Source organism: Phyllobates terribilis, unplaced genomic scaffold, assembly GCF_046119375.1.
Source record: "Phyllobates terribilis strain yellow unplaced genomic scaffold, ASM4611937v1 Scaffold_4__5_contigs__length_816908805, whole genome shotgun sequence".
Classification (NCBI taxonomy): Eukaryota; Metazoa; Chordata; class Amphibia; order Anura; family Dendrobatidae; genus Phyllobates; species Phyllobates terribilis.
In genome coordinates this window covers 691413785-691439724 of record NW_027362764.1, presented here as the reverse complement: position 1 = coordinate 691439724, position 25940 = coordinate 691413785, and the positions used below count along the sequence as shown (strand labels likewise).

Genomic DNA, 25940 nt, shown 5'->3' with positions numbered 1-25940 from the left:
ATTGGGTTAGTTACACAAGATTCTTTGAAGAAGAAGACGTTACTTCTGCTGGCCCTCGTTAGGCGGTCGCCCTCTAAAACCATCCCCTGGGCAGCTGCTGAATGCCTGGCCCCTTCACAGCGCGAGATGCTTTTAACGCCATCATTTGCATACGGCCGGCTGCGGGGTCAATAAGCACTCCTAGCCGTGGCAAGGAGCTCGGTGTGAGGCCTGGTAGAGGCGGCGGGGTTGCGTCCTTATCTTAGAGGTCTTGGGGGGCTTGGGATGCTTGGGACTTCCAGCCTCTACTTTACGTAAGGTCGGTGTCCAGCAAGGCGCCACTCAATGCTAGCCGAGCTGGGCAAGATGGCAAAACGTCATCAAAATTGTCTACAATACCTGGTGTTCTCAGGAGGTGTCCCAACCAAGTATTTCCGAACCCATCTCTGCTTTGCTTCCGAGATCGGACGTATCCAAGGTGGTATGGCCAGTAGACGCTGCTTGGCCCATCGCCCGGCCAGCCTTCCTCAGGCTCGCGTGGGGATGAGAACTCTGGCCGTTCTGGGGCGGTCTCCGAAGGACCGATGCATAGGCTGTGCCGTCCCTATAGGTGTTGTTTGTTGAGCAATGAAACATCTGCCGCATCAGATGTGTTTAAAAATGGCTCGGCGCAGGGTCTCCTGCAGGCTAAACCGTTCATCGCGGGGATGTGACAGAAAGAGCAAGCTGGACCCGCAACTTGGGGTGGAGCGAAACGCCCAGGAGTGAATGAAGGAAGAGGGTGAGATGGTTGCGAGTGAATTTGAGCTGCTCTTCGGGGGGGTCGTGTGGCCTGCAAAGGTGTTTTGCTTGGGTTGTGCTGTAAACTGGCCTCCAGGTTACCGGTGGTTGCCTCCAGGTCAGCGGTGGTTGCCTCCAGTCATGCGGGAGTCGCTGGTCCTGGTGAAAAGAAGCCTAGTATTAAAAGTAAATAAGCAACAATGCTGGAGGCCCACGGTGATGAGAAGGATGCTGGTATTTTGCAAGGATTAAACAGCGCAAGAGAGAAAGCAAATGAAAAGAAGAAAGGAGCATGTGTGCGCTTGTGAAAAAAGGAATGGAAAAAAGGCAAAGAGGAGAGTGACCCCTGCTGGTGGAAGTAAGAAAAGGCAAAAGCCTACAGCACCTGGTATTCCCAGGCGGTCTCCCATCCAAGTACTAACCAGGCCCGACCCTGCTTAGCTTCCGAGATCAGACGAGATCGGGCATGTTCAGGGTGGTGTGGCCGTAGGCAGAGACAGGCCTCTCACTTGCTGCTTTTCCACTTTGACGTCCGGTTGCCGGCTGCCCTTTCCAGTGCTTAGTAAGACAAGGTGCTTTTGTGCTTTCTTTTCTCTTCACTTTTTTGCTGGCTCCTTAAAAAGGTCTTGTAGACAGAACGCCCCGCTCAGAGCCGCTGAGCTCACTGATCGGCTGCCGCGCTGTCGACGGAACGTCAGCGTCGCGGCCAATGCCACAGGCCGGGAGCAGCGGCGAGACTCACCGGTAGACCTGGGTAGGGTGAGTAGAGCGCGGTTAGTTGCTTTCTAATAGCCTGCAGCCGGGGATTAACTTTTAATGAAAGGGAGCAACCCTTTTGACTGTCTGCAGCGCGCCGTACCTAGGAAGCGCACACTCACACACAGCGAGCATGCACAAGTTGCTCGCACGAGACCACATTCCCTATTTGCACCTGCAGCTTTTCCGCCACCATGCGTCAGACTCTCCTGCCTGTCTTATTATTATTTCAGGGCCTTAGCAGGAACCACCCCCTCAATTCCCTCCCGCTCCTTCCTAGCACTGAGGTTAGCTCCTGGGCAGCTGTCTGATTGGGTTAGTTACACAAGATTCTTTGAAGAATAGGACGTTACTTCTGCTGGCCCTCGTTAGGCGGTCGCCCTCTAAAACCATCCCCTGGGCAGCTGCTGAAAGCCTGGCCCCTTCACAGCGCGAGATGCTTTTAACGCCATCATTTGCATACGGCCGGCTGCGGGGTCAATAAGCACTCCTAGCCGTGGCAAGGAGCTCGGTGTGAGGCCTGGTAGGGGCGGCGGGGTTGCGTCCTTATCTTAGAGGTCTTGGGGGGCTTGGGATGCTTGGGACTTCCAGCCTCTACTTTACGTAAGGTCGGTGTCCAGCAAGGCGCTACTCAATGCTAGCCGAGCTGGGCAAGATGGCAAAACGTCATCAAAATTGTCTACAATACCTGGTGTTCTCAGGAGGTGTCCCAACCAAGTATTTCCGAACCCATCTCTGCTTTGCTTCCGAGATCGGACGTATCCAAGGTGGTATGGCCAGTAGACGCTGCTTGGCCCATCGCCCGGCCAGCCTTCCTCAGGCTCGCGTGGGGACGAGAACTCTGGCCGTTCTGGGGCGGTCTCCGAAGGACCGATGCATAGGCTGTGCCGTCCCTATAGGTGTTGTTTGTTGAGCAATGAAACACCTGCCGCATCAGATGTGTTTAAAAATGGCTCGGCGCAGGGTCTCCTGCAGGCTAAACCGTTCATCGCGGGGATGTGACAGAAAGAGCAAGCTGGACCCGCAACTTGGGGTGGAGCGAAACGCCCAGGAGTGAATGAAGGAAGAGGGTGAGATGGTTGCGAGTGAATTTGAGCTGCTCTTCGGGGGGGTCGTGTGGCCTGCAAAGGTGTTTTGCTTGGGTTGTGCTGTAAACTGGCCTCCAGGTTACCGGTGGTTGCCTCCAGGTCAGCGGTGGTTGCCTCCAGTCATGCGGGAGTCGCTGGTCCTGGTGAAAAGAAGCCTAGTATTAAAAGTAAATAAGCAACAATGCTGGAGGCCCACGGTGATGAGAAGGATGCTGGTATTTTGCAAGGATTAAATAGCGCAAGAGAGAAAGCAAATGAAAAGAAGAAAGGAGCATGTGTGCGCTTGTGAAAAAAGGAATGGAAAAAAGGCATAGAGGAGAGTGACCCCTGCTGGTGGAAGTAAGAAAAGGCAAAAGCCTACAGCACCTGGTATTCCCAGGCGGTCTCCCATCCAAGTACTAACAAGACCCGACCCTGCTTAGCTTCCAAGATCAGACGAGATCAGGCGTGTTCAGGGTGGTGTGGCCGTAGGCAGAGACAGGCCTCTCACTTGCTGCTTTTCCACTTTGACGTCCGGTTGCCGGCTGCCCTTTCCAGTGCTTAGTAAGACGAGATGCTTTTGTACTTTCCTTTCTCTTCACTTTTTTGCTGGCTCCTTAAAAAGGTCTTGTAGACAGAACGCCCCGCTCAGAGCCGCTGAGCTCACTGATCGGCTGCCGCGCTGTCGACGGAACGTCAGCGTCGCGGCCAATGCCACAGGCCGGGAGCAGCGGCGAGACTCACCGGTAGACCTGGGTAGGGTGAGTAGAGCGCGGTTAGTTGCTTTCTAATAGCCTGCAGCCGGGGATTAACTTTTAATGAAAGGGAGCAACCCTTTTGACTGTCTGCAGCGCGCCGTACCTAGGAAGCGCACACTCACACACAGCGAGCATGCACAAGTTGCTCGCACGAGACCACATTCCCTATTTGCACCTGCAGCTTTTCCGCCACCATGCGTCAGACTCTCCTGCCTGTCTTATTATTATTTCAGGGCCTTAGCAGGAACCACCCCCTCAATTCCCTCCCGCTCCTTCCTAGCACTGAGGTTAGCTCCTGGGCAGCTGTCTGATTGGGTTAGTTACACAAGATTCTTTGAAGAAGAAGACGTTACTTCTGCTGGCCCTCGTTAGGCGGTCGCCCTCTAAAACCATCCCCTGGGCAGCTGCTGAAAGCCTGGCCCCTTCACAGCGCGAGATGCTTTTAACGCCATCATTTGCATACGGCCGGCTGCGGGGTCAATAAGCACTCCTAGCCGTGGCAAGGAGCTCGGTGTGAGGTCTGGTAGAGGCGGCGGGGTTGCGTCCTTATCTTAGAGGTCTTGGGGGGCTTGGGATGCTTGGGACTTCCAGCCTCTACTTTACGTAAGGTCGGTGTCCAGCAAGGCGCCACTCAATGCTAGCCGAGCTGGGCAAGATGGCAAAACGTCATCAAAATTGTCTACAATACCTGGTGTTCTCAGGAGGTGTCCCAACCAAGTATTTCCGAACCCATCTCTGCTTTGCTTCCGAGATCGGACGTATCCAAGATGGTATGGCCAGTAGACGCTGCTTGGCCCATCGCCCGGCCAGCCTTCCTCAGGCTCGCGTGGGGACGAGAACTCTGGCCGTTCTGGGGCGGTCTCCGAAGGACCGATGCATAGGCTGTGCCGTCCCTATAGGTGTTGTTTGTTGAGCAATGAAACACCTGCCGCATCAGATGTGTTTAAAAATGGCTCGGCGCAGGGTCTCCTGCAGGCTAAACCGTTCATCGCGGGGATGTGACAGAAAGAGCAAGCTGGACCCGCAACTTGGGGTGGAGCGAAACGCCCAGGAGTGAATGAAGGAAGAGGGTGAGATGGTTGCGAGTGAATTTGAGCTGCTCTTCGGGGGGGTCGTGTCACTTGCAAAGGTGTTTTGCTTGGGTTGTGCTGTAAACTGGCCTCCAGGTTACCGGTGGTTGCCTCCAGGTCAGCGGTGGTTGCCTCCAGTCATGCGGGAGTCGCTGGTCCTGGTGAAAAGAAGCCTAGTATTAAAAGTAAATAAGCAACAATGCTGGAGGCCCACGGTGATGAGAAGGATGCTGGTATTTTGCAAGGATTAAATAGCGCAAGAGAGAAAGCAAATGAAAAGAAGAAAGGAGCATGTGTGCGCTTGTGAAAAAAGGAATGGAAAAAAGGCATAGAGGAGAGTGACCCCTGCTGGTGGAAGTAAGAAAAGGCAAAAGCCTACAGCACCTGGTATTCCCAGGTGGTCTCCCATCCAAGTACTAACCAGGCCCGACCCTGCTTAGCTTCCAAGATCAGACGAGATCGGGCGTGTTCAGGGTGGTGTGGCCGTAGGCAGAGACATGAATCTCACTTGCTGCTTTTCCACTTTGACGTCCGGTTGCCGGCTGCCCTTTCCAGTGCTTAGTAAGACAAGGTGCTTTTGTGCTTTCTTTTCTCTTCACTTTTTTGCTGGCTCCTTAAAAAGGTCTTGTAGACAGAACGCCCCGCTCAGAGCCGCTGAGCTCACTGATCGGCTGCCGCGCTGTCGACGGAACGTCAGCGTCGCGGCCAATGCCACAGGCCGGGAGCAGCGGCGAGACTCACCGGTAGACCTGGGTAGGGTGAGTAGAGCGCGGTTAGTTGCTTTCTAATAGCCTGCAGCCGGGGATTAACTTTTAATGAAAGGGAGCAACCCTTTTGACTGTCTGCAGCGCGCCGTACCTAGGAAGCGCACACTCACACACAGCGAGCATGCACAAGTTGCTCGCACGAGACCACATTCACTATTTGCACCTGCAGCTTTTCCGCCACCATGCGTCAGACTCTCCTGCCTGTCTTATTATTATTTCAGGGCCTTAGCAGGAACCACCCCCTCAATTCCCTCCCGCTCCTTCCTAGCACTGAGGTTAGCTCCTGGGCAGCTGTCTGATTGGGTTAGTTACACAAGATTCTTTGAAGAAGAAGACGTTACTTCTGCTGGCCCTCGTTAGGCGGTCGCCCTCTAAAACCATCCCCTGGGCAGCTGCTGAAAGCCTGGCCCCTTCACAGCGCGAGATGCTTTTAACGCCATCATTTGCATACGGCCGGCTGCGGGGTCAATAAGCACTCCTAGCCGTGGCAAGGAGCTCGGTGTGAGGCCTGGTAGAGGCGGCGGGGTTGCGTCCTTATCTTAGAGGTCTTGGGGGGCTTGGGATGCTTGGGACTTCCAGCCTCTACTTTACGTAAGGTCGGTGTCCAGCAAGGCGCCACTCAATGCTAGCCGAGCTGGGCAAGATGGCAAAACGTCATCAAAATTGTCTACAATACCTGGTGTTCTCAGGAGGTGTCCCAACCAAGTATTTCCGAACCCATCTCTGCTTTGCTTCCGAGATCGGACGTATCCACGGTGGTATGGCCAGTAGACGCTGCTTGGCCCATCGCCTGGCCAGCCTTCCTCAGGCTCGCGTGGGGACGAGAACTCTGGCCGTTCTGGGGCGGTCTCCGAAGGACCGATGCATAGGCTGTGCCGTCCCTATAGGTGTTGTTTGTTGAGCAATGAAACACCTGCCGCATCAGATGTGTTTAAAAATGGCTCGGCGCAGGGTCTCCTGCAGGCTAAACCGTTCATCGCGGGGATGTGACAGAAAGAGCAAGCTGGACCCGCAACTTGGGGTGGAGCGAAACGCCCAGGAGTGAATGAAGGAAGAGGGTGAGATGGTTGCGAGTGAATTTGAGCTGCTCTTCGGGGGGGTCGTGTGGCCTGCAAAGGTGTTTTGCTTGGGTTGTGCTGTAAACTGGCCTCCAGGTTACCGGTGGTTGCCTCCAGGTCAGCGGTGGTTGCCTCCAGTCATGCGGGAGTCGCTGGTCCTGGTGAAAAGAAGCCTAGTATTAAAAGTAAATAAGCAACAATGCTGGAGGCCCACGGTGATGAGAAGGATGCTGGTATTTTGCAAGGATTAAATAGCGCAAGAGAGAAAGCAAATGAAAAGAAGAAAGGAGCATGTGTGCGCTTGTGAAAAAAGGAATGGAAAAAAGGCATAGAGGAGAGTGACCCCTGCTGGTGGAAGTAAGAAAAGGCAAAAGACTACTGCACCTGGTATTCCCAGGCGGTCTCCCATCCAAGTACTTACCAGGCCTGACCCTGCTTAGCTTCCGAGATCAGACGAGATCGGGCGTGTTCAGGGTGGTGTGGCCGTAGGCAGAGACAGGCATCTCACTTGCTGCTTTTCCACTTTGACGTCCGGTTGCCGGCTGCCCTTTCCAGTGCTTAGTAAGACAAGGTGCTTTTGTGCTTTCTTTTCTCTTCACTTTTTTGCTGGCTCCTTAAAAAGGTCTTGTAGACAGAACGCCCCGCTCAGAGCCGCTGAGCTCACTGATCGGCTGCCGCGCTGTCGACGGAACGTCAGCGTCGCGGCCAATGCCACAGGCCGGGAGCAGCGGCGAGACTCACCGGTAGACCTGGGTAGGGTGAGTAGAGCGCGGTTAGTTGCTTTCTAATAGCCTGCAGCCGGGGATTAACTTTTAATGAAAGGGAGCAACCCTTTTGACTGTCTGCAGCGCGCCGTACCTAGGAAGCGCACACTCACACACAGCGAGCATGCACAAGTTGCTCGCACGAGACCACATTCACTATTTGCACCTGCAGCTTTTCCGCCACCATGCGTCAGACTCTCCTGCCTGTCTTATTATTATTTCAGGGCCTTAGCAGGAACCACCCCCTCAATTCCCTCCCGCTCCTTCCTAGCACTGAGGTTAGCTCCTGGGCAGCTGTCTGATTGGGTTAGTTACACAAGCTTCTTTGAAGAAGAAGACGTTACTTCTGCTGGCCCTCGTTAGGCGGTCGCCCTCTAAAACCATCCCCTGGGCAGCTGCTAAAAGCCTGGCCCCTTCACAGCGCGAGATGCTTTTAACGCCATCATTTGCATACGGCCGGCTGCGGGGTCAATAAGCACTCCTAGCCGTGGCAAGGAGCTCGGTGTGAGGCCTGGTAGAGGCGGCGGGGTTGCGTCCTTATCTTAGAGGTCTTGGGGGGCTTGGGATGCTTGGGACTTCCAGCCTCTACTTTACGTAAGGTCGGTGTCCAGCAAGGCGCCACTCAATGCTAGCCGAGCTGGGCAAGATGGCAAAACGTCATCAAAATTGTCTACAATACCTGGTGTTCTCAGGAGGTGTCCCAACCAAGTATTTCCGAACCCATCTCTGCTTTGCTTCCGAGATCGGACGTATCCAAGGTGGTATGGCCAGTAGACGCTGCTTGGCCCATCGCCCGGCCAGCCTTCCTCAGGCTCGCGTGGGGACGAGAACTCTGGCCGTTCTGGGGCGGTCTCCGAAGGACCGATGCATAGGCTGTGCCGTCCCTATAGGTGTTGTTTGTTGAGCAATGAAACACCTGCCGCATCAGATGTGTTTAAAAATGGCTCGGCGCAGGGTCTCCTGCAGGCTAAACCGTTCATCGCGGGGATGTGACAGAAAGAGCAAGCTGGACCCGCAACTTGGGGTGGAGCGAAACGCCCAGGAGTGAATGAAGGAAGAGGGTGAGATGGTTGCGAGTGAATTTGAGCTGCTCTTCGGGGGGGTCGTGTGGCCTGCAAAGGTGTTTTGCTTGGGTTGTGCTGTAAACTGGCCTCCAGGTTACCGGTGGTTGCCTCCAGGTCAGCGGTGGTTGCCTCCAGTCATGCAGGAGTCGCTGGTCCTGGTGAAAAGAAGCCTAGTATTAAAAGTAAATAAGCAACAATGCTGGAGGCCCACGGTGATGAGAAGGATGCTGGTATTTTGCAAGGATTAAATAGCGCAAGAGAGAAAGCAAATGAAAAGAAGAAAGGAGCATGTGTGCGCTTGTGAAAAAAGGAATGGAAAAAAGGCATAGAGGAGAGTGACCCCTGCTGGTGGAAGTAAGAAAAGGCAAAAGCCTACAGCACCTGGTATTCCCAGGCGGTCTCCCATCCAAGTACTAACCAGGCCCAACCCTGCTTAGCTTCCAAGATCAGACGAGATCGGGCGTGTTCAGGGTGGTGTGGCCGTAGGCAGAGACAGGCCTCTCACTTGCTGCTTTTCCACTTTGACGTCCGGTTGCCGGCTGCCCTTTCCAGTGCTGAGTAAGACAAGGTGCTTTTGTGCTTTCCTTTCTCTTCACTTTTTTGCTGGCTCCTTAAAAAGGTCTTGTAGACAGAACGCCCCGCTCAGAGCCGCTGAGCTCACTGATCGGCTGCCGCGCTGTCGACGGAACGTCAGCGTCGCGGCCAATGCCACAGGCCGGGAGCAGCGGCGAGACTCACCGGTAGACCTGGGTAGGGTGAGTAGAGCGCGGTTAGTTGCTTTCTAATAGCCTGCAGCCGGGGATTAACTTTTAATGAAAGGGAGCAACCCTTTTGACTGTCTGCAGCGCGCCGTACCTAGGAAGCGCACACTCACACACAGCGAGCATGCACAAGTTGCTCGCACGAGACCACATTCCCTATTTGCACCTGCAGCTTTTCCGCCACCATGCGTCAGACTCTCCTGCCTGTCTTATTATTATTTCAGGGCCTTAGCAGGAACCACCCCCTCAATTCCCTCCCGCTCCTTCCTAGCACTGAGGTTAGCTCCTGGGCAGCTGTCTGATTGGGTTAGTTACACAAGATTCTTTGAAGAAGAAGACGTTACTTCTGCTGGCCCTCGTTAGGCGGTCGCCCTCTAAAACCATCCCCTGGGCAGCTGCTGAATGCCTGGCCCCTTCACAGCGCGAGATGCTTTTAACGCCATCATTTGCATACGGCCGGCTGCGGGGTCAATAAGCACTCCTAGCCGTGGCAAGGAGCTCGGTGTGAGGCCTGGTAGAGGCGGCGGGGTTGCGTCCTTATCTTAGAGGTCTTGGGGGGCTTGGGATGCTTGGGACTTCCAGCCTCTACTTTACGTAAGGTCGGTGTCCAGCAAGGCGCCACTCAATGCTAGCCGAGCTGGGCAAGATGGCAAAACGTCATCAAAATTGTCTACAATACCTGGTGTTCTCAGGAGGTGTCCCAACCAAGTATTTCCGAACCCATCTCTGCTTTGCTTCCGAGATCGGACGTATCCAAGGTGGTATGGCCAGTAGACGCTGCTTGGCCCATCGCCCGGCCAGCCTTCCTCAGGCTCGCGTGGGGACGAGAACTCTGGCCGTTCTGGGGCGGTCTCCGAAGGACCGATGCATAGGCTGTGCCGTCCCTATAGGTGTTGTTTGTTGAGCAATGAAACACCTGCCGCATCAGATGTGTTTAAAAATGGCTCGGCGCAGGGTCTCCTGCAGGCTAAACCGTTCATCGCGGGGATGTGACAGAAAGAGCAAGCTGGACCCGCAACTTGGGGTGGAGCGAAACGCCCAGGAGTGAATGAAGGAAGAGGGTGAGATGGTTGCGAGTGAATTTGAGCTGCTCTTCGGGGGGGTCGTGTGGCCTGCAAAGGTGTTTTGCTTGGGTTGTGCTGTAAACTGGCCTCCAGGTTACCGGTGGTTGCCTCCAGGTCAGCGGTGGTTGCCTCCAGTCATGCGGGAGTCGCTGGTCCTGGTGAAAAGAAGCCTAGTATTAAAAGTAAATAAGCAACAATGCTGGAGGCCCACGGTGATGAGAAGGATGCTGGTATTTTACAAGGATTAAATAGCGCAAGAGAGAAAGCAAATGAAAAGAAGAAAGGAGCATGTGTGCGCTTGTGAAAAAAGGAATGGAAAAAAGGCATAGAGGAGAGTGACCCCTGCTGGTGGAAGTAAGAAAAGGCAAAAGCCTACAGCACCTGGTATTCCCAGGTGGTCTCCCATCCAAGTACTAACCAGGCCTGACCCTGCTTAGCTTCCAAGATAAGACGAGATCGGGCGTGTTCAGGGTGGTGTGGCCGTAGGCAGAAACAGGCCTCTCACTTGCTGCTTTTCCACTTTGACGTCCGGTTGCCGGCTGCCCTTTCTAGTGCTTAGTAAGACAAGGTGCTTTTGTGCTTTCTTTTCTCTTCACTTTTTTGCTGGCTCCTTAAAAAGGTCTTGTAGACAGAACGCCCCGCTCAGAGCCGCTGAGCTCACTGATCGGCTGCCGCGCTGTCGACGGAACGTCAGCGTCGCGGCCAATGCCACAGGCCGGGAGCAGCGGCGAGACTCACCGGTAGACCTGGGTAGGGTGAGTAGAGCGCGGTTAGTTGCTTTCTAATAGCCTGCAGCCGGGGATTAACTTTTAATGAAAGGGAGCAACCCTTTTGACTGTCTGCAGCGCGCCGTACCTAGGAAGCGCACACTCACACACAGCGAGCATGCACAAGTTGCTCGCACGAGACCACATTCCCTATTTGCACCTGCAGCTTTTCCGCCACCATGCGTCAGACTCTCCTGCCTGTCTTATTATTATTTCAGGGCCTTAGCAGGAACCACCCCCTCAATTCCCTCCCGCTCCTTCCTAGCACTGAGGTTAGCTCCTGGGCAGCTGTCTGATTGGGTTAGTTACACAAGCTTCTTTGAAGAAGAAGACGTTACTTCTGCTGGCCCTCGTTAGGCGGTCGCCCTCTAAAACCATCCCCTGGGCAGCTGCTGAAAGCCTGGCCCCTTCACAGCGCGAGATGCTTTTAACGCCATCATTTGCATACGGCCGGCTGCGGGGTCAATAAGCACTCCTAGCCGTGTCAAGGAGCTCGGTGTGAGGCCTGGTAGAGGCGGCGGGGTTGCGTCCTTATCTTAGAGGTCTTGGGAGGCTTGGGAGGCTTGGGACTTCCAGCCTCTACTTTACGTAAGGTCGGTGTCCAGCAAGGCGCCACTCAATGCTAGCCGAGCTGGGCAAGATGGCAAAACGTCATCAAAATTGTCTACAATACCTGGTGTTCTCAGGAGGTGTCCCAACCAAGTATTTCCGAACCCATCTCTGCTTTGCTTCCGAGATCGGACGTATCCAAGGTGGTATGGACAGTAGACGCTGCTTGGCCCATCGCCCGGCCAGCCTTCCTCAGGCTCGCGTGGGGACGAGAACTCTGGCCGTTCTGGGGCGGTCTCCGAAGGACCGATGCATAGGCTGTGCCGTCCCTATAGGTGTTGTTTGTTGAGCAATGAAACACCTGCCGCATCAGATGTGTTTAAAAATGGCTCGGCGCAGGGTCTCCTGCAGGCTAAACCGTTCATCGCGGGGATGTGACAGAAAGAGCAAGCTGGACCCGCAACTTGGGGTGGAGCGAAACGCCCAGGAGTGAATGAAGGAAGAGGGTGAGATGGTTGCGAGTGAATTTGAGCTGCTCTTCGGGGGGGTCGTGTGGCCTGCAAAGGTGTTTTGCTTGGGTTGTGCTGTAAACTGGCCTCCAGGTCAGCGGTGGTTGCCTCCAGTCATGCGGGAGTCGCTGGTCCTGGTGAAAAGAAGCCTAGTATTAAAAGTAAATAAGCAACAATGCTGGAGGCCCACGGTGATGAGAAGGATGCTGGTATTTTGCAAGGATTAAATAGCGCAAGAGAGAAAGCAAATGAAAAGAAGAAAGGAGCATGTGTGCGCTTGTGAAAAAAGGAATGGAAAAAAGGCATAGAGGAGAGTGACCCCTGCTGGTGGAAGTAAGAAAAGGCAAAAGCCTACAGCACCTGGTATTCCCAGGTGGTCTCCCATCCAAGTACTAACCAGGCCCGACCCTGCTTAGCTTCCGAGATCAGACAAGATCAGGCGTGTTCAGGGTGGTGTGGCTGTAGGCAAAGACAGGCCTCTCACTTGCTGCTTTTCCACTTTGACGTCCGGTTGCCGGCTGCCCTTTCCAGTGCTTAGTAAGACAAGGTGCTTTTGTGCTTTCCTTTCTCTTCACTTTTTTGCTGGCTCCTTAAAAAGGTCTTGTAGACAGAACGCCCCGCTCAGAGCCGCTGAGCTCACTGATCGGCTGCCGCGCTGTCGACGGAACGTCAGCGTCGCGGCCAATGCCACAGGCCGGGAGCAGCGGCGAGACTCACCGGTAGACCTGGGTAGGGTGAGTAGAGCGCGGTTAGTTGCTTTCTAATAGCCTGCAGCCGGGGATTAACTTTTAATGAAAGGGAGCAACCCTTTTGACTGTCTGCAGCGCGCCGTACCTAGGAAGCGCACACTCACACACAGCGAGCATGCACAAGTTGCTCGCACGAGACCACATTCCCTATTTGCACCTGCAGCTTTTCCGCCACCATGCGTCAGACTCTCCTGCCTGTCTTATTATTATTTCAGGGCCTTAGCAGGAACCACCCCCTCAATTCCCTCCCGCTCCTTCCTAGCACTGAGGTTAGCTCCTGGGCAGCTGTCTGATTGGGTTAGTTACACAAGATTCTTTGAAGAAGAAGACGTTACTTCTGCTGGCCCTCGTTAGGCGGTCGCCCTCTAAAACCATCCCCTGGGCAGCTGCTGAAAGCCTGGCCCCTTCACAGCGCGAGATGCTTTTAACGCCATCATTTGCATACGGCCGGCTGCGGGGTCAATAAGCACTCCTAGCCGTGGCAAGGAGCTCGGTGTGAGGCCTGGTAGAGGCGGCGGGGTTGCGTCCTTATCTTAGAGGTCTTGGGGGGCTTGGGATGCTTGGGACTTCCAGCCTCTACTTTACGTAAGGTCGGTGTCCAGCAAGGCGCCACTCAATGCTAGCCGAGCTGGGCAAGATGGCAAAACGTCATCAAAATTGTCTACAATACCTGGTGTTCTCAGGAGGTGTCCCAACCAAGTATTTCCGAACCCATCTCTGCTTTGCTTCCGAGATCGGACGTATCCAAGGTGGTATGGCCAGTAGACGCTGCTTGGCCCATCGCCCGGCCAGCCTTCCTCAGGCTCGCGTGGGGACGAGAACTCTGGCCGTTCTGGGGCGGTCTCCGAAGGACCGATGCATAGGCTGTGCCGTCCCTATAGGTGTTGTTTGTTGAGCAATGAAACACCTGCCGCATCAGATGTGTTTAAAAATGGCTCGGCGCAGGGTCTCCTGCAGGCTAAACCGTTCATCGCGGGGATGTGACAGAAAGAGCAAGCTGGACCCGCAACTTGGGGTGGAGCGAAACGCCCAGGAGTGAATGAAGGAAGAGGGTGAGATGGTTGCGAGTGAATTTGAGCTGCTCTTCGGGGGGGTCGTGTGGCCTGCAAAGGTGTTTTGCTTGGGTTGTGCTGTAAACTGGCCTCCAGGTTACCGGTGGTTGCCTCCAGGTCAGCGGTGGTTGCCTCCAGTCATGCGGGAGTCGCTGGTCCTGGTGAAAAGAAGCCTAGTATTAAAAGTAAATAAGCAACAATGCTGGAGGTCCACGGTGATGAGAAGGATGCTGGTATTTTGCAAGGATTAAATAGCGCAAGAGAGAAAGCAAATGAAAAGAAGAAAGGAGCATGTGTGCGCTTGTGAAAAAAGGAATGGAAAAAAGGCATAGAGGAGAGTGACCCCTGCTGGTGGAAGTAAGAAAAGGCAAAAGCCTACAGCACCTGGTATTCCTAGGCGGTCTCCCATCCAAGTACTAACCAGGCCCAACCCTGCTTAGCTTCCAAGATCAGACGAGATCAGGCGTGTTCAGGGTGGTGTGGCCGTAGGCAGAGACAGGCCTCTCACTTGCTGCTTTTCCACTTTGACGTCCGGTTGCCGGCTGCCCTTTCCAGTGCTTAGTAAGACAAGGTGCTTTTGTGCTTTCCTTTCTCTTCACTTTTTTGCTGGCTCCTTAAAAAGGTCTTGTAGACAGAACGCCCCGCTCAGAGCCGCTGAGCTCACTGATCGGCTGCCGCGCTGTCGACGGAACGTCAGCGTCGCGGCCAATGCCACAGGCCGGGAGCAGCGGCGAGACTCACCGGTAGACCTGGGTAGGGTGAGTAGAGCGCGGTTAGTTGCTTTCTAATAGCCTGCAGCCGGGGATTAACTTTTAATCATAGAATCATAGAATGGTAGAGTTGGAAGGGACCTCCTGGGTCATCTGGTCCAACCCCCTGCTCAAAGCAGGATTCACTAGATCATCTCAGACAGATGTCTGTCCAGCCTCTGTTTGAAGACGTCCATTGAAGGGGAACTCACCACCTCTCGTGGCAGCCTGTTCCACTCATTAATCACCCTAACTGTCAAAAAGTTTTTTCTAATATCTAATCTGTGTCTCCTCCCATTTAGTTTCATCCCATTGCTTCTAGTCTTTCCTTGTGCAAATGAGAATAAAGATGATCCTTCTACAATGTGACAGCCCTTGACATATTTGTAGACAGCTATTAAGTCTCCTCTCAGTCTTCTTTTTTGCAAGCTAAACATTCCCAAATCCTGCAACCGTTCCTCATAGGACATGGTTTGCAGACCAGTCACCATTCTGGTCGCTCTTCTCTGAACTTGCTCCAGTTTGTCTATGTCTTTTTTAAAATGTGGTGCCCAAAACTGTACACAGTATTCCAGATGAGGTCTGACCAAAGAGGAGTAAAGACCGATAATGACTTCACTTGATCTAGACTGTATGCTTCTGTTAATACATCCCAGAATTGTATTTGCCTTTTTTGCTGCTGCATCACACTGTTGACTCATGTTCAGTCTATGATCTATTAGTATACCTAAGTCTTTTTCACATGTACTGTTGCTTAGCTCTATTCCTCCCATTCTGTATATGCTTTTTTCATTTTTATTGCCCAGATGTAGTACTTTGCATTTTTCCCTGTTAAAAACCATTCTGTTGGTTGCTGCCCACTGCTCCAGTTTATTTAGGTCTTTTTGAATCCTCTCTCTCTCTTCTCTAGTATTAGCTATCCCTCCTAGCTTTGTGTCATCAGCAAATTTAATCAGTTTACCCTCAATTCCTTCATCTAAATCATTGATAAAGATGTTGAACAATACAGGTCCCAGGACGGAGCCCTGTGGTACCCCACTTGAGACATTCATCCAGCTGGATGTGAAGCCATTTACAACCACCCTTTGAGTCCGATCACTAAGCCAGTTATGAATCCACCTAACAGTTGCCTGGTCCATTGCATACTTGGTCATTTTTTCAATAAGGATGATGTGAGATACTTTGTCAAATGCTTTGCTGAAGTCAAGATATACTATATCTACAGCATTTCCCTGATCCACCCAGTCAGTGATTCTGTCATAGAAGGAAATTAAGTTAGTCTGACATGACTTGTTAGTTACAAACCCATGCTGACTCTGGTTAATCACTTCATTCTTATCCATGTACTTACATACATGTTGTTTAATAATTTGTTCAAAGATCTTTCCTGGTATAGAAGTCAGACTCACCGGCCTATAGTTCCCTGGGTCCACCTTCTTCCCCTTTTTGAAGATAGGAACAACATTTGCTCTTCTCCAGTCTTCTGGGACTTCTCCTGTTCTCCAAGAATTTTCAAAGATTATGGAGAGTGGTTCTAAAATTTCTTCTACAATCTCCTTCAGTACTCTGGGGTGTAATTCATCTGGACCTGGAGACTTGAACTCATTTATGTTAGCTAAATATTCCCTCACAATCTTTCTGTTTACTGATAACTTGGATTCCTCTATTCCTTTAAATGGACAGTGAAGATCAGTTGATGTTACATTTTCTTTCTGAGAGAAAACAGATGCAAAATAGGAATTAAAAAGTTCGGCCTTCTCAACATCCTCTCTTACCATTTCTCCATTTTCATCCTGTAAAAATCCTATAGCATCTTTGACTTTTCTTTTACTTTTGACATACCCCCAAAATCCTTTTTTATTGCCTCTGACATCTCTTGCAAGCCTTAATTCATTGTCAGCTTTAGCTAACCTGATACGTGCCCTACAGGATCTGCAGACTGCATTATAATCTTCTTTAGATATGCCTCCCTCTTTCCATTTAATAAACATTTCTTTCTTTCTTTTTAGCATGTGTTTAAGTTCTGTGTTCATCCATCCTGGTTTCCTTAAATGCTTCCCATTCTTCCTACTTTTCGGGATTGTTAACGATTGTGCTTTGAGAATCTCATTTTTAAAAATTTCCCATCCTTCCTGGACATTTTTGTCCTTAAGGACATCCAGCCATTGGATCCCTCCTATTCTCTTTCTGAGTCTCTTAAAATCTGCCTTTCTAAAATCTAACCTTGAAGTTTGAGTCTTCACATGTCTTCCTCCTCTAGTTATCCAAAATTCTATAATAGCATGATCGCTGCCTCCTAGGGTCCCAGCCACCTTTACCTCCTCAACCATTTCCTCCCTGTTTATAAGAATTAGATCCAAAGTAGCAGATCCCCTTGTTTTCTCCCCTACCTTTTGGAAGATAAAGTTGTCAGCAAGAGAGGATAAGAATTTGCTTGACCTGTTAGTTTTACTTGAGAGAGATTCCCAACAAATGTCTGGATAGTTGAAATCTCCCATGACCACTACGTCATATTTTTTGGAGAACTTGGTCATTTGATACATAAAGAGTTCATCCATATCTTCAGCTTGCCCAGGTGGCCTGTAGTAAATGCCTACAATGGTGTCCTTTCCGTTGTTCTCTCCTTGTATTCTTACCCAAACAGTTTCCACAGAACTCCCAGTCTCTGAAGCTTCAATCTCTGTGCAGATATACGCTTTTCTATCATACAGTACAACACCTCCTCCTCGTTTATCAAGTCTGTTTCTTGCAAATAAGTTGTATCCTTTTAGCCTTTTATTCCAATCATGTGTATCGTCCCACCAAGTTTCAGTGATTCCAATGACATCATATTCCTTTTCCTGCATTAGTAGTTCCAATTCTCCTTGTTTGTTGCCCATGCTTTGTGCATTTGTATAAAAACATTTTAGTTTGTGATTGGTTTCTCTTCCTCCCATATTTTTATTATTTAGATTTTTTTGTCTTTGTTCTTCTTTTCCACTTCCAGTAGCAGAGATCTCAATAGTATTTGTCAGCTGTATGGCTTTTTCTGGCCTTTTGCTTCCCTTCCCACATTGTTCTAGTTTAAAGCTCTTCTGATGAGTGTAGCAAGGCGACTTCCAAATACATGTTTTCCAGTCTTCGTAAGGTGCACCCCATCTCTAGCAAGTAGTCCATCGTATAGGTAATTCATTCCGTGATCCAGAAATCCAAATCCTTGTTGACGGCACCATCGACGTAGCCAGTTGTTCACCTGTAGAATCTTATTCCACCTCATTGTTCCATGGCCATCCACTGGGAGGATGGATGAGAAGACCACCTGCGCTCCCAATTCTTTCACTTTCTTGCCTAAGTCTTCAAAGTCACTGCAGATGGTTTCCAGGTCCTTTCTTGCGGTGTCATTTGTCCCCACATGTATTAGCAGGAATGGGTAGTGATCTGTAGGTCTGAAGAGTCTTGATATCCTGTCAGACACATCTTTAATTTTTGCTCCTGGAAGACAGCACATTTCTCTTGACGTTATGTCTGGTCTGCAGATAGCGGCCTCTGTTCCTCTTAACAGGGAATCCCCCATGACCACCACTCTCCGTTTTTTCTTCACAACATTCTTCTTTCTCCATCCAGGAGGATTCTGAGGGCTTACAAGGTTATTCATTGCTGGCAAAGTCTTATCTTGCTGTATGGGAGCAACCCTTTTGACTGTCTGCAGCGCGCCGTACCTAGGAAGCGCACACTCACACACAGCGAGCATGCACAAGTTGCTCGCACGAGACCACATTCCCTATTTGCACCTGCAGCTTTTCCGCCACCATGCGTCAGACTTTCCTGCCTGTCTTATTATTATTTCAGGGCCTTAGCAGGAACCACCCCCTCAATTCCCTCCCGCTCCTTCCTAGCACTGAGGTTAGCTCCTGGGCAGCTGTCTGATTGGGTTAGTTACACAAGATTCTTTGAAGAAGAAGACGTTACTTCTGCTGGCCCTCGTTAGGCGGTCGCCCTCTAAAACCATCCCCTGGGCAGCTGCTGAAAGCCTGGCCCCTTCACAGCGCGAGATGCTTTTAACGCCATCATTTGCATACGGCCGGCTGCGGGGTCAATAAGCACTCCTAGCCGTGGCAAGGAGCTCGGTGTGAGGCCTGGTAGAGGCGGCGGGATTGCGTCCTTATCTTAGAGGTCTTGGGGGGCTTGGGATGCTTGGGACTTCCAGCCTCTACTTTACGTAAGGTCGGTGTCCAGCAAGGCGCCACTCAATGCTAGCCGAGCTGGGCAAGATGGCAAAACGTCATCAAAATTGTCTACAATACCTGGTGTTCTCAGGAGGTGTCCCAACCAAGTATTTCCGAACCCATCTCTGCTTTGCTTCCGAGATCGGACGTATCCAAGGTGGTATGGCCAGTAGACGCTGCTTGGCCCATCGCCCGGCCAGCCTTCCTCAGGCTCGCGTGGGGACGAGAACTCTGGCCGTTCTGGGGCGGTCTCCGAAGGACCGATGCATAGGCTGTGCCGTCCCTATAGGTGTTGTTTGTTGAGCAATGAAACACCTGCCGCATCAGATGTGTTTAAAAATGGCTCGGCGCAGGGTCTCCTGCAGGCTAAACCGTTCATCGCGGGGATGTGACAGAAAGAGCAAGCTGGACCCGCAACTTGGGGTGGAGCGAAACGCCCAGGAGTGAATGAAGGAAGAGGGTGAGATGGTTGCGAGTGAATTTGAGCTGCTCTTCGGGGGGGTCGTGTGGCCTGCAAAGGTGTTTTGCTTGGGTTGTGCTGTAAACTGGCCTCCAGGTTACCGGTGGTTGCCTCCAGGTCAGCGGTGGTTGCCTCCAGTCATGCGGGAGTCGCTGGTCCTGGTGAAAAGAAGCCTAGTATTAAAAGTAAATAAGCAACAATGCTGGAGGTCCACGGTGATGAGAAGGATGCTGGTATTTTGCAAGGATTAAATAGCGCAAGAGAGAAAGCAAATGAAAAGAAGAAAGGAGCATGTGTGCGCTTGTGAAAAAAGGAATGGAATAAAGGCATAGAGGAGAGTGACCCCTGCTGGTGGAAGTAAGAAAAGGCAAAAGCCTACAGCACCTGGTATTCCTAGGTGGTCTCCCATCCAAGTACTAACCAGGCCCAACCCTGCTTAGCTTCCGAGATCAGACGAGATCGGGCGTGTTCAGGGTGGTGTGGCCGTAGGCAGAGACAGGCCTCTCACTTGCTGCTTTTCCACTTTGACGTCCGGTTGCCGGCTGCCCTTTCCAGTGCTTAGTAAGACAAGGTGCTTTTGTGCTTTCCTTTCTCTTCACTTTTTTGCTGGCTCCTTAAAAAGGTCTTGTAGACAGAACGCCCCGCTCAGAGCCGCTGAGCTCACTGATCGGCTGCCGCGCTGTCGACGGAACGTCAGCGTCGCGGCCAATGCCACAGGCCGGGAGCAGCGGCGAGACTCACCGGTAGACCTGGGTAGGGTGAGTAGAGCGCGGTTAGTTGCTTTCTAATAGCCTGCAGCCGGGGATTAACTTTTAATGAAAGGGAGCAACCCTTTTGACTGTCTGCAGCGCGCCGTACCTAGGAAGCGCACACTCACACACAGCGAGCATGCACAAGTTGCTCGCACGAGACCACATTCCCTATTTGCACCTGCAGCTTTTCCGCCACCATGCGTCAGACTTTCCTGCCTGTCTTATTATTATTTCAGGGCCTTAGCAGGAACCACCCCCTCAATTCCCTCCCGCTCCTTCCTAGCACTGAGGTTAGCTCCTGGGCAGCTGTCTGATTGGGTTAGTTACACAAGATTCTTTGAAGAAGAATACGTTACTTCTGCTGGCCCTCGTTAGGCGGTCGCCCTCTAAAACCATCCCCTGGGCAGCTGCTGAAAGCCTGGCCCCTTCACAGCGCGAGATGCTTTTAACGCCATCATTTGCATACGGCCGGCTGCGGGGTCAATAAGCACTCCTAGCCGTGGCAAGGAGCTCGGTGTGAGGCCTGGTAGAGGCGGCGGGGTTGCGTCCTTATCTTAGAGGTCTTGGGGGGCTTGGGATGCTTGGGACTTCCAGCCTCTACTTTACGTAAGGTCGGTGTCCAGCAAGGCGCCACTCAATGCTAGCCGAGCTGGGCAAGATGGCAAAACGTCATCAAAATTGTCTACAATACCTGGTGTTCTCAGGAGGTGTCCCAACCAAGTATTTCCGAACCCATCTCTGCTTTGCTTCCGAGATCGGACGTATCCAAGGTGGTATGGCCAGTAGACGCTGCTTGGCCCATCGCCCGGCCAGCCTTCCTCAGGCTCGCGTGGGGACGAGAACTCTGGCCGTTCTGGGGCGGTCTCCGAAGGACCGATGCATAGGCTGTGCCGTCCCTATAGGTGTTGTTTGTTGAGCAATGAAACACCTGCCGCATCAGATGTGTTTAAAAATGGCTCGGCGCAGGGTCTCCTGCAGGCTAAACCGTTCATCGCGGGGATGTGACAGAAAGAGCAAGCTGGACCCGCAACTTGGGGTGGAGCGAAACGCCCAGGAGTGAATGAAGGAAGAGGGTGAGATGGTTGCGAGTGAATTTGAGCTGCTCTTCGGGGGGGTCGTGTGGCCTGCAAAGGTGTTTTGCTTGGGTTGTGCTGTAAACTGGCCTCCAGGTTACCGGTGGTTGCCTCCAGGTCAGCGGTGGTTGCCTCCAGTCATGCGGGAGTCGCTGGTCCTGGTGAAAAGAAGCCTAGTATTAAAAGTAAATAAGCAACAATGCTGGAGGCCCACGGTGATGAGAAGGATGCTGGTATTTTGCAAGGATTAAATAGCGCAAGAGAGAAAGCAAATGAAAAGAAGAAAGGAGCATGTGTGCGCTTGTGAAAAAAGGAATGGAAAAAAGGCATAGAGGAGAGTGACCCCTGCTGGTGGAAGTAAGAAAAGGCAAAAGCCTACAGCACCTGGTATTCCCAGGCGGTCTCCCATCCAAGTACTAACCAGGCCCGACCCTGCTTAGCTTCCGAGATCAGACGAGATCGGGCGTGTTCAGGGTGGTGTGGCTGTAGGCAGAGACAGGCCTCTCACTTGCTGCTTTTCCACTTTGACGTCCGGTTGCCGGCTGCCCTTTCCAGTGCTTAGTAAGACAAGGTGCTTTTGTGCTTTCCTTTCTCTTCACTTTTTTGCTGGCTCCTTAAAAAGGTCTTGTAGACAGAACGCCCCGCTCAGAGCCGCTGAGCTCACTGATCGGCTGCCGCGCTGTCGACGGAACGTCAGCGTCGCGGCCAATGCCACAGGCCGGGAGCAGCGGCGAGACTCACCGGTAGACCTGGGTAGGGTGAGTAGAGCGCGGTTAGTTGCTTTCTAATAGCCTGCAGCCGGGGATTAACTTTTAATGAAAGGGAGCAACCCTTTTGACTGTCTGCAGCGCGCCGTACCTAGGAAGCGCACACTCACACACAGCGAGCATGCACAAGTTGCTCGCACGAGACCACATTCCCTATTTGCACCTGCAGCTTTTCCGCCACCATGCGTCAGACTCTCCTGCCTGTCTTATTATTATTTCAGGGCCTTAGCAGGAACCACCCCCTCAATTCCCTCCCGCTCCTTCCTAGCACTGAGGTTAGCTCCTGGGCAGCTGTCTGATTGGGTTAGTTACACAAGATTCTTTGAAGAAGAAGACGTTACTTCTGCTGGCCCTCGTTAGGCGGTCGCCCTCTAAAACCATCCCCTGGGCAGCTGCTGAAAGCCTGGCCCCTTCACAGCGCGAGATGCTTTTAACGCCATCATTTGCATACGGCCGGCTGCGGGGTCAATAAGCACTCCTAGCCGTGGCAAGGAGCTCGGTGTGAGGCCTGGTAGAGGCGGCGGGGTTGCGTCCTTATCTTAGAGGTCTTGGGGGGCTTGGGATGCTTGGGACTTCCAGCCTCTACTTTACGTAAGGTCGGTGTCCAGCAAGGCGCCACTCAATGCTAGCCGAGCTGGGCAAGATGGCAAAACGTCATCAAAATTGTCTACAATACCTGGTGTTCTCAGGAGGTGTCCCAACCAAGTATTTCCGAACCCATCTCTGCTTTGCTTCCGAGATCGGACGTATCCAAGGTGGTATGGCCAGTAGACGCTGCTTGGCCCATCGCCCGGCCAGCCTTCCTCAGGCTCGCGTGGGGACGAGAACTCTGGCCGTTCTGGGGCGGTCTCCGAAGGACCGATGCATAGGCTGTGCCGTCCCTATAGGTGTTGTTTGTTGAGCAATGAAACACCTGCCGCATCAGATGTGTTTAAAAATGGCTCGGCGCAGGGTCTCCTGCAGGCTAAACCGTTCATCGCGGGGATGTGACAGAAAGAGCAAGCTGGACCCGCAACTTGGGGTGGAGCGAAACGCCCAGGAGTGAATGAAGGAAGAGGGTGAGATGGTTGCGAGTGAATTTGAGCTGCTCTTCGGGGGGGTCGTGTGGCCTGCAAAGGTGTTTTGCTTGGGTTGTGCTGTAAACTGGCCTCCAGGTTACCGGTGGTTGCCTCCAGGTCAGCGGTGGTTGCCTCCAGTCATGCGGGAGTCGCTGGTCCTGGTGAAAAGAAGCCTAGTATTAAAAGTAAATAAGCAACAATGCTGGAGGTCCACGGTGATGAGAAGGATGCTGGTATTTTGCAAGGATTAAATAGCGCAAGAGAGAAAGCAAATGAAAAGAAGAAAGGAGCATGTGTGCGCTTGTGAAAAAAGGAATGGAAAAAAGGCATAGAGGAGAGTGACCCCTGCTGGTGGAAGTAAGAAAAGGCAAAAGCCTACAGCACCTGGTATTCCCAGGCGGTCTCCCATCCAAGTACTAACCAGGCCCAACCCTGCTTAGCTTCCGAGATCAGACGAGATCGGGCGTGTTCAGGGTGGTGTGGCCGTAGGCAGAGACAGGCCTCTCACTTGCTGCTTTTCCACTTTGACGTCCGGTTGCCGGCTGCCCTTTCCAGTGCTTAGTAAGACAAGGTGCTTTTGTGCTTTCCTTTCTCTTCACTTTTTTGCTGGCTCCTTAAAAAGGTCTTGTAGACAGAACGCCCCGCTCAGAGCCGCTGAGCTCACTGATCGGCTGCCGCGCTGTCGACGGAACGTCAGCGTCGCGGCCAATGCCACAGGCCGGGAGCAGCGGCGAGACTCACCGGTAGACCTGGGTAGGGTGAGTAGAGCGCGGTTAGTTGCTTTCTAATAGCCTGCAGCCGGGGATTAACTTTTAATGAAAGGGAGCAACCCTTTTGACTGTCTGCAGCGCGCCGTACCTAGGAAGCGCACACTCACACACAGCGAGCATGCACAAGTTGCTCGCACGAGACCACATTCCCTATTTGCACCTGCAGCTTTTCCGCCACCATGCGTCAGACTTTCCTGCCTGTCTTATTATTATTTCAGGGCCTTAGCAGGAACCACCCCCTCAATTCCCTCCCGCTCCTTCCTAGCACTGAGGTTAGCTCCTGGGCAGCTGTCTGATTGGGTTAGTTACACAAGATTCTTTGAAGAAGAAGACGTTACTTCTGCTGGCCCTCGTTAGGCGGTCGCCCTCTAAAACCATCCCCTGGGCAGCTGCTGAAAGCCTGGCCCCTTCACAGCGCGAGATGCTTTTAACGCCATCATTTGCATACGGCCGGCTGCGGGGTCAATAAGCACTCCTAGCCGTGGCAAGGAGCTCGGTGTGAGGCCTGGTAGAGGCGGCGGGGTTGCGTCCTTATCTTAGAGGTCTTGGGGGGCTTGGGATGCTTGGGACTTCCAGCCTCTACTTTACGTAAGGTCGGTGTCCAGCAAGGCGCCACTCAATGCTAGCCGAGCTGGGCAAGATGGCAAAACGTCATCAAAATTGTCTACAATACCTGGTGTTCTCAGGAGGTGTCCCAACCAAGTATTTCCGAACCCATCTCTGCTTTGCTTCCGAGATCGGACGTATCCAAGGTGGTATGGCCAGTAGACGCTGCTTGGCCCATCGCCCGGCCAGCCTTCCTCAGGCTCGCGTGGGGACGAGAACTCTGGCCGTTCTGGGGCGGTCTCCGAAGGACCGATGCATAGGCTGTGCCGTCCCTATAGGTGTTGTTTGTTGAGCAATGAAACACCTGCCGCATCAGATGTGTTTAAAAATGGCTCGGCGCAGGGTCTCCTGCAGGCTAAACCGTTCATCGCGGGGATGTGACAGAAAGAGCAAGCTGGACCCGCAACTTGGGGTGGAGCGAAACGCCCAGGAGTGAATGAAGGAAGAGGGTGAGATGGTTGCGAGTGAATTTGAGCTGCTCTTCGGGGGGGTCGTGTGGCCTGCAAAGGTGTTTTGCTTGGGTTGTGCTGTAAACTGGCCTCCAGGTTACCGGTGGTTGCCTCCAGGTCAGCGGTGGTTGCCTCCAGTCATGCGGGAGTCGCTGGTCCTGGTGAAAAGAAGCCTAGTATTAAAAGTAAATAAGCAACAATGCTGGAGGCCCACGGTGATGAGAAGGATGCTGGTATTTTGCAAGGATTAAATAGCGCAAGAGAGAAAGCAAATGAAAAGAAGAAAGGAGCATGTGTGCGCTTGTGAAAAAAGGAATGGAAAAAAGGCATAGAGGAGAGTGACCCCTGCTGGTGGAAGTAAGAAAAAGCAAAAGCTTACAGCACCTGGTATTCCCAGGCAGTATCCCATCCAAGTACTAACCAGGCCCAACCCTGCTTAGCTTCCAAGATCAGACGAGATCGGGCGTGTTCAGGGTGGTGTGGCCGTAGGCAGAGACAGGCCTCTCACTTGCTGCTTTTCCACTTTGACGTCCGGTTGCCGGCTGCCCTTTCCAGTGCTTAGTAAGACAAGGTGCTTTTGTGCTTTCTTTTCTCTTCACTTTTTTGCTGGCTCCTTAAAAAGGTCTTGTAGACAGAACGCCCCGCTCAGAGCCGCTGAGCTCACTGATCGGCTGCCGCGCTGTCGACGGAACGTCAGCGTCGCGGCCAATGCCACAGGCCGGGAGCAGCGGCGAGACTCACCGGTAGACCTGGGTAGGGTGAGTAGAGCGCGGTTAGTTGCTTTCTAATAGCCTGCAGCCGGGGATTAACTTTTAATGAAAGGGAGCAACCCTTTTGACTGTCTGCAGCGCGCCGTACCTAGGAAGCGCACACTCACACACGGCGAGCATGCACAAGTTGCTCGCACGAGACCACATTCCCTATTTGCACCTGCAGCTTTTCCGCCACCATGCGTCAGACTCTCCTGCCTGTCTTATTATTATTTCAGGGCCTTAGCAGGAACCACCCCCTCAATTCCCTCCCGCTCCTTCCTAGCACTGAGGTTAGCTCCTGGGCAGCTTTCTGATTGGGTTAGTTACACAAGATTCTTTGAAGAAGAAGACGTTACTTCTGCTGGCCCTCGTTAGGCGGTCGCCCTCTGTGATGAACCTGTAGCCGCCATCTTGGTAATGATAAATCATATCCAGGGATGGCCACACTTCAGCAGCCCCCACCCTTGGGACCTTCTGTTAAAACGTCAACTAGATAGTTTCCCCCCATCCAGGCTCCTGTAAGATAAGAAGCCTACTTAACACTTGAATGCTAGGAGCTTCAAAGACTTCGAGAGGAAACACAGCCAGCAGGGGGGGGTGCTTCGTCTATCTGTACCTGACCATTTGTCCCATAGGACTAGTTTCTTTGTCTGTCACAAGCATGGAGGCATAAGATATAGAAACATGAATAGTACACGCATGTTGCGTGGGATGGGCCAATAAAAAAATATCACGGCGTCCCGGAGCCATTGCGCACACAAGCCTCCGCGGTAGACGTTTGTACG

The 25940-nt window shown here is 52.4% G+C and overlaps 12 non-coding genes across 12 annotated transcripts; all 12 read right to left on the bottom strand.

The window, feature by feature from the left end:
- Positions 1 to 1132: 1132 nt before the first annotated feature.
- On the bottom strand, positions 1133 to 1251 carry LOC141267252 (5S ribosomal RNA). The gene has a single exon (XR_012321261.1). It is a non-coding gene; the product is annotated as a 5S ribosomal RNA (ribosomal RNA).
- A 1706-nt stretch (positions 1252 to 2957) lies between these two features.
- LOC141266965 (5S ribosomal RNA) lies at positions 2958 to 3076 on the bottom strand. The gene has a single exon (XR_012320984.1). It is a non-coding gene; the product is annotated as a 5S ribosomal RNA (ribosomal RNA).
- A 1706-nt stretch (positions 3077 to 4782) lies between these two features.
- On the bottom strand, positions 4783 to 4901 carry LOC141267811 (5S ribosomal RNA). Its single transcript, XR_012321341.1, has one exon. It is a non-coding gene; the product is annotated as a 5S ribosomal RNA (ribosomal RNA).
- A 1706-nt stretch (positions 4902 to 6607) lies between these two features.
- LOC141266691 (5S ribosomal RNA) lies at positions 6608 to 6726 on the bottom strand. Its single transcript, XR_012320719.1, has one exon. It is a non-coding gene; the product is annotated as a 5S ribosomal RNA (ribosomal RNA).
- Positions 6727 to 8432: 1706 nt separating this feature from the next.
- LOC141267477 (5S ribosomal RNA) lies at positions 8433 to 8551 on the bottom strand. The gene has a single exon (XR_012321308.1). It is a non-coding gene; the product is annotated as a 5S ribosomal RNA (ribosomal RNA).
- Positions 8552 to 10257: 1706 nt separating this feature from the next.
- Positions 10258 to 10376, bottom strand: LOC141266980 (5S ribosomal RNA). Its single transcript, XR_012320999.1, has one exon. It is a non-coding gene; the product is annotated as a 5S ribosomal RNA (ribosomal RNA).
- Positions 10377 to 12061: 1685 nt separating this feature from the next.
- LOC141270365 (5S ribosomal RNA) lies at positions 12062 to 12180 on the bottom strand. Its single transcript, XR_012321603.1, has one exon. It is a non-coding gene; the product is annotated as a 5S ribosomal RNA (ribosomal RNA).
- Positions 12181 to 13886: 1706 nt separating this feature from the next.
- On the bottom strand, positions 13887 to 14005 carry LOC141270438 (5S ribosomal RNA). The gene has a single exon (XR_012321674.1). It is a non-coding gene; the product is annotated as a 5S ribosomal RNA (ribosomal RNA).
- A 5295-nt stretch (positions 14006 to 19300) lies between these two features.
- On the bottom strand, positions 19301 to 19419 carry LOC141266864 (5S ribosomal RNA). The gene has a single exon (XR_012320885.1). It is a non-coding gene; the product is annotated as a 5S ribosomal RNA (ribosomal RNA).
- A 1706-nt stretch (positions 19420 to 21125) lies between these two features.
- Positions 21126 to 21244, bottom strand: LOC141266711 (5S ribosomal RNA). Its single transcript, XR_012320739.1, has one exon. It is a non-coding gene; the product is annotated as a 5S ribosomal RNA (ribosomal RNA).
- A 1706-nt stretch (positions 21245 to 22950) lies between these two features.
- Positions 22951 to 23069, bottom strand: LOC141267644 (5S ribosomal RNA). The gene has a single exon (XR_012321324.1). It is a non-coding gene; the product is annotated as a 5S ribosomal RNA (ribosomal RNA).
- Positions 23070 to 24775: 1706 nt separating this feature from the next.
- LOC141266567 (5S ribosomal RNA) lies at positions 24776 to 24894 on the bottom strand. Its single transcript, XR_012320600.1, has one exon. It is a non-coding gene; the product is annotated as a 5S ribosomal RNA (ribosomal RNA).
- Between the last annotated feature and the right edge of the window lie 1046 nt (positions 24895 to 25940).